Source organism: Thermobia domestica, chromosome 18 (genome assembly GCF_964235325.1).
Source record: "Thermobia domestica chromosome 18, izTheDome1.hap1.1, whole genome shotgun sequence".
Classification (NCBI taxonomy): Eukaryota; Metazoa; Arthropoda; class Insecta; order Zygentoma; family Lepismatidae; genus Thermobia; species Thermobia domestica.
This window is the reverse complement of record NC_137471.1, coordinates 114886842-114894250: the sequence shown is the minus strand read 5'-3', so window position 1 is coordinate 114894250 and position 7409 is coordinate 114886842.

Below are 7409 nucleotides of genomic sequence, written 5' to 3'. Positions count from 1 at the left end.
GAAGTAAACTTAAAAGATGAGCATGGTTTAAAATTGCCATTTGAATTTGGAACTTCAAACTTAACACTTCACTTTAAACGAAAATGATTTCTGAAAGTATTGATGATAGTTTTTACATTACACTTGTATCAAACGCAAGTACTGATGTATATCCTACAAATAGTCCAACACATTTTATTAATCAACTAAAAAATAATATTCAATTATCAGAAACCGATTGGCATGTAGGAATAAGTGAATTACATGTTCCTTTAACATGTTATAATGTTAACGACGGAGAAAATGTGATGTGGTATAAAATAAAAAATGAAGAAGCACAAAAAGGTAAAATTATAAGTGGATATTATCACTCTGCACATTATATCATTGATGAATTAAATAAAATATCAAAAGATATAAAATTTTCTATATCAAATATTGTACAAGTAGATTGTAGTGATCGTGTTGAATCGGCCTTATTATCAGCAACATTAGCAATGCAATTAGGACTTCATCAACATAAAGATCTTGTCTTGTATAAACGTGGATTTAAACAACCATATGTTGATATTGGATATCCTCATCAAATTTTTATTTATACTGATATCATACAATATCAGTTTCTAGGTGATACAAAAGCACCTTTATTGCGTATTGCAACAATATCAAATGTAAAATACGGTAAAGTGAAAACATTAACATTTCAAGATATTCATTATCTTCCACTTGCAAAGTTTTCATTTAACAGTATTGAAATACTATTAAAAGACCATGCAGGACGAAATTTGCCATTTCGTTCTGGGACACTAAGTGTTACACTTCATTTTAAACGCTCTCCTAATAAAAAGTAATTAATTAATTAATTATATTTTAAAAATGAAATTTAGACGACATTACGGACATGGTATCCCATACTTTTCAGGACCTGTATATCAACGGGAACATGGTATAGGTAGTTTCTTTCAAGGATTATTTCGTTTTGCATTACCATTTCTTAAACAGGGTGCAAAAACTTTAGGTCGACAAGCATTACAAACGGGAATACAAGTAGCGGGTGATGTATTAGAAGATAAACCATTTAAAGAATCTGTTCGTGCACGTGTAAAAGAAGCTGGTGAAACATTAAAGACAAACGCTGTTAACAAAGTTGGTCAGTTATTAACTGGAAGTGGTAAGAGACGGCCACGCAAGCGTAAAGCTCCGGCAATTGTTCGCTTTGGACCTCCAACTAAACGTAAGCGTACAAACAAAAGCAAAAGCAAAAGAAAAGTAAAACGAAAAATAAGTCGTGTTACAGATATATTTTCATAATGGCACTACTTAATTCAAACAGTGTGGAATGCGGTACCAACGATTTCGATTTATTTAGTACCCCAATGACACAAACTGCAATTGAATCTTGCTTTAATGCTGAATATCGTCCAATTTGAACATTAAGTTCTGATGGACCTATTGAATTTTTTATTCCCGGTGAAACAGGAGAATTTATTCATACTGCATATCTTTATCTTTACGTACGTTGTAAAATTACAAAACCTGATGATACACCATTAGCTGACACCGATGTTGTAGCACCAACAAATAATTTCCTACATTCATTATTTAGTCAAATTGACATTTCATTAAATGATAAATTAATTACTTCTTCATCAGGATTTTATCCTTATCGTGCATACCTTGAAACATTATTAAATTATTTCCGTGATGCTTCTGATACACATTTGAAATTAGGTATGTGGTATAAAGATACCGCTAAACAATTTGATACCATAGGTAATGCTAATGTAGGTTTTCAACAACGTGCTAATTATATTAAAAATAGTAAATCGTTTGAAATGTATGGTCGTCTGTATACAGATATTGCTGGATTACCAAGAGCACTTGTAAATAAAGTAGGTCTTCGTATAAAATTACATCGTAGTAAAGATGCTTTTTGTTTATTATCTCCTGCAAATACTTCTTATAAAGTAAAACTTGAAGATGTTACTCTACATATACGTCGCATTGATGTTGCACCTCATTTGGCAATGGAAATCAATACTAATATGAATCATGAAACAGCAAAATATCCCCTTACAAGAGTACAAACAAGATCGTATACTATTCCTGCAAACGTTAATTCATACAATCTTGATAATATTTTTCTGGGTAACGTACCTAAAGGTGTTGTTATCGGGTTTGTTTCCAATTCGGCATTTAATGGAAAATCTGAACTAAATCCATTTCATTTTCAACACTTTAACGTTAACAAACTGCAGCTACAAGTTGGATCGAAATCTTTTCCTCCCAACCCCCTCACCCCCGATTTTCAAAACAATTTGTACCTTCTAAGTTACCATTCTCTGTTTTCCGGTACTGGTTTATATTATAAAGATGATGCACATACTATTACTCCTGAAGAATATCCACACGGCTATACTCTTTATGCATTTATTCTATCACCTACAGCAACATTAGATGATTGTACGTGGGACCTTGTGCGTGATGCACCTGTAAATATTAAAGTTTCCTTTTCTGAAAATTTAACTGAGCCTATAACATGTATTGTTTACGCTCAGTTTGATTCTTTAATTCAAATTGATAAAGATAGAAATATATATACTGATAATACTTTTTAAAAGTATCATTTTAATAAAAGAAGTATAACTGTTCACTTCTAAGCATATGAATTACATGTGTCCTACTGGTACAAAGTGTGCTAAACATTGTATATTGTAATATTTTTGCTTGATTATTCAAAGAGTTGCAAGGTATCATACTATGAAGTTTGTCAAAAGTATTTTTTATGCGTTAGCACCATTCATCGTTATTGGAAAAGTTATAAAAAACTCTGTCATGAATATTTTAAACATATTATTTCGTTTTATGAAAATATTCCATATACTCCACTAGGTCTTCCAACATATACGCGTATAAAATGATGTAAAGTGAAGTGAAGTGATGTAAAGTGAAGTTATGTACACGGATGATTTAATAAAAGTGTTACTTCGTGATAAACTTACTGGTGCAAATGTGCATGGCATTTATCCTATTGATAGAATACCAAAAACTGTACAACCACCGGCTGGACTTATTATAAATTTAAGCAATTCATCTTCAGGTGGCACACATTGGGTGTGTGTATTCATTGATGAAAATCAAAGAGGATACTATTTCGATAGCTTAGCATTACCATTTCCAAAAGAAATAAAAACTTTTTTAAATAAAAATTGTAAAATATATTTTACAAATAATTCCGCATATCAAGATGATAATTCAATCTTGTGTGGACAATTTGTGTTATACTTTCTGCATCATATTGTACGAAATAAAAGCTTTAACGAATGTTTAAATTTGTTCAAAAAAAATAATCTTAAACAAAATGATAAAATTGTATTCAATCATGTAAGCAATATAATGAAAAAGAAAAAACAAGTAGATTAGTTTAATAAATTTTTTTTTTATTTACAATTCAAAATCTTGTATTTTTATTTACAAGAACATATCATATCATTTTTACAACTTTGAAAATGCATTAGTTAATGTTATAGTACGTTGAAACTTCCACCAATAACATAACTGTTGTGCATTACGAAATGCACATCCTGATTTTTTCTCAAGTTTAATATTTTGTTCATGAAAAGCACAATAATCATTAAATACGTTTGCATGCATTGTGTTTAATGGTGGACATTGTTTACTTTCCAAATCAATAACATTAGCTAGTGCAAAAATATTTTTAATCCAAAGTGTTTTTTCTGCACCTTTACAATAAAAGGTTGCATCTTGTTTACAAAGTTGATATATAAGGTTACGTATGTGTGATACAGTATAACCGCATTTATCATACCAAGTTAATCCGTGTAAGTTTAATGTTAACCATTCAATTTGTTTTTGACAACCTAATGGAAGTATATTGTATTCTACTGGTGATTTTATTAAACAATGCAAATTTACTGTATCATCACATGCAGTTAAACAAAATTCACGTATAATAAATTCATGATTTGAAATCTTAAAACCTTGTATGTCAATAATGTATTCATTAACACATGGTGAAATTTCATGTTTACGTTCTAAGAAAAATGGTATAATTTGTCCAACAAATTCAGTGTTCTTTAAACAATCACGCGTTTTGCGTATAAAGTTTATACTTGAAATTTCACTATGGTGTTCTTCAAACACTTCAAATAAATCAATAAGAGTTATGTCGTTGGATAAATATCCTACAGCAAAAGTTCCAATATCATCGTGAAATAAACATTGATGTTCAAGATGCAGCAAGCATTGTTCACAAGAAATATTATTATTAAAACGTAAGTATGCACTTATAGTTTTTAAAACACAAACTTCTCTAATATGTTCTTCACTACATGATACACAAAAATTATTTTCGAAATACATTATGCACAGTACGTTTTCTTAACACACCTCACTATAGTCGTTCGATCTGTCTTTTTCAAGGAAAATACTTAAAAGTTCTTTTCGTACATTCACATCCACTGATAGTTCACCAAATGTAATATTAAAATAATCTCTTGTTAATGGTGTAATAACTGTATGTGTTTCTGCATAAATGTCAAATAATTCCTCCTGTACACGAGGATTCACTAACACAGACCAGACACGAATGTCTAAAACGTCTTCATTACAATAAAAACATTCATGAGACCATTCACATGTATCATCCCAATAGCATGCATAGCATATTAAATAATCATTTGGTTTCCATTTTGCAATGCAGTCTCTTACACAGTTCACATCCACATAATTAACACCACATTCACAGTTCCAACTTAATTCTGATAAATCAGGTGAACATGGCGGCGTATCCACATTTGATACCACTTCGTCATTTGATTCCGCTTTAAAATGTAAATTATCTTGCGAAAATTCATACACTTCATTATCTATTCCAGCCTCACTATCACTTGTATAAACTTTTATATTGTCGTTTTCATATCTTTCTAATTCATTTTCATCAAATGTACAATCTGGAGAATCTGGATATTCATTCTCAGCGTTTAACTTATGCTTCACATCAACGTCTTCTACAAACTGACGGTTCTCCATCGCTAACAAAACTATACATGCCTATTTTTTAAAACCAATATTTAAATAAAAATTTCAAATGACGTCACGCGCTCGCGCCCGCGCACGCGGGTATTTTCCGTTCGCGCCCCCGCGCCTTCCCGCGCCGCGTCCGCGTTTCCGCCGCCGCCGGGTTAATAATTCTTTTTATAACAATCCGGTATTGTTCAACACCTAAATTATTATTCTTTAACGCATACAGCTGCAAGGTTTCTCTTTACATAAAACTGCAAAGTATTCTATAGTTCTATTATTCTTTATAACAAACTAGCATTGTTCAACAAGTTTTCCAAGATTTTTTTAAAATCATTTATCTTTTCAACTTTGACATCTTTTATTATTCTCTTTTATGCCACTACTATACATACAATAGTACACTACCCCATTACCTGTCATCATATGTCATTTAAACAATAGTGTATTTCTATACAACTATACTCTCTTCCCATTGTCTCCGGGCGCCCCGCTGGTGCTTCACTATTACAAATACAATAGGTTTCTATTGTAATTACCACCCCTAACAAAGGATCCCCTGCCTCAATGGAATGTTTACATATCGGAATAAGCCTACTGAACATCCCAGTTCCCAATTCACAAGAAGCTCAACAGTTTCATAAGGGTATAAAGTGCTCAACCCCCCACTATTATTTTCACCTACTTTTGGGACATGAGAGCTGTTCTTTTGCTGGAGGTTCTTGTAGCACAAACTGTCTATGCATACCTGTATTGAGAAACATTTTTGAAGGTTGCAATCAAGCACTTTGCATTTTGTGCCATCGTCTTTGGCGATAAAAATATAGACTACTTCAAATAGTAAAAACTGGGAAACATCTACGTAAAAAAATAAGGTTTTAAAATGTTATTTACACTCTTTAGAAACTACTTTTGAACAGTGCTTAACATATCAAAACAGATTTAAAAGAAAACTTTTGAAGTGCCTGCGTATAGAAAGAACATTTCTTTGTATTCAGTGATATTAACGAAATTCCATGCCGTAAAAATGTGGTTGGCGAGAACAATTTTGCAAATTCCGTAGAGATGAAAATGGTCATTCGTTGATTTTTTAATGTGGAAGAAACAGGGTTTTAAGAATAGCCTTCTTCAAGCTAGTGCAGCCGTTGAAAACAGTCGAAACCGCACTGCACAAGAAGAAGGTCTTGCTATGCGTTTAAGCGACTGCTAATGGGATCTTTGCATCGGGAACTGCTACCAGCCTGATAGAGTATCAGTGCCACTGTGTATTATCAGCAGCTGAGCCGTGTTCAGGAAAAACTCAAAACTCTAGAGCCAGTATTTCGGAATATCAAAGTAGTCCTCCTGTTGCAGAACAACGCTGACCTCACGTGGTTAGGATGACCCGCGAAACACTTCTATTCCTTGGATGGGAAACACTATTGCATCCGCCTTACTCCCCGGAGATTGCACCGTCCGATTATCACTTGTTTCATTCCTTGGACAATCACCTTAGAGGACGCCAGTTGAAATCCTTAGTAGAAGGGCAAAATAAACTTATAACTTCTTTCCTTCACGGACCACCACGTTCTACCGCGATGGAGTCCATGGCCTTCCAGAATGTTGGCAAAAGATCGTCGATGCTGATGGGGACTATTGTTTTTATCTCCTAGGTACTTCTTAGGTAACATATCGATGTTCGAAGGTGGTGGGTGAAAAAGCAAGAAAACTTTCTTGGTTAATTTTATACTTTGTTTAAATACTAATGAAGAGAATTAAAATATTCTCCTGAACACAACGTCGGAGAGCACCTTTATAAATTAAAGAATTTAATTTTCAGCATAATCTTACATTCAGTTGTTAGTTCATCAACTACGAAACTTTAAGAATAATAATAGTATATTTAACTCTCCTAATTATTAATATGAAAAACAATATAATGGAAAGGGTTTTAGGTAGTAGAATATACTTTATTGAAATATTTTTGTTAATATTTGCATCATCCACAACACTGTGTCCGGTATATTTCTTTAAAAAAATAGCTACTTATATACTACCATCTACACCGTTTAATCTAATAAATCAGAATTATCAAAAGTCCGGAGTCCTAGACAAATTACGTGATGAATAAAGAATGCGTAAAGTGAAAAGGTAGTAAAGTTATTGGAAATAATTGTAATTTAAATATAAACTTATAGAATGTTTTCAATCAATCGGTTGCAAAGTGATAAAGCATGCATGTTTATTGAAATAGCAACATTACCAGTCCAACGGGATGTACACTTGGGCCCATAGCATAGCAACAATTCATCTGTGTTGGAAATAATTGAAAATGTTGTAAGTTCGCTAACTTAATACAGTGTGCCCAATAAAAACTCCGTGACTTTCATTATTTATAAAATGAGAAC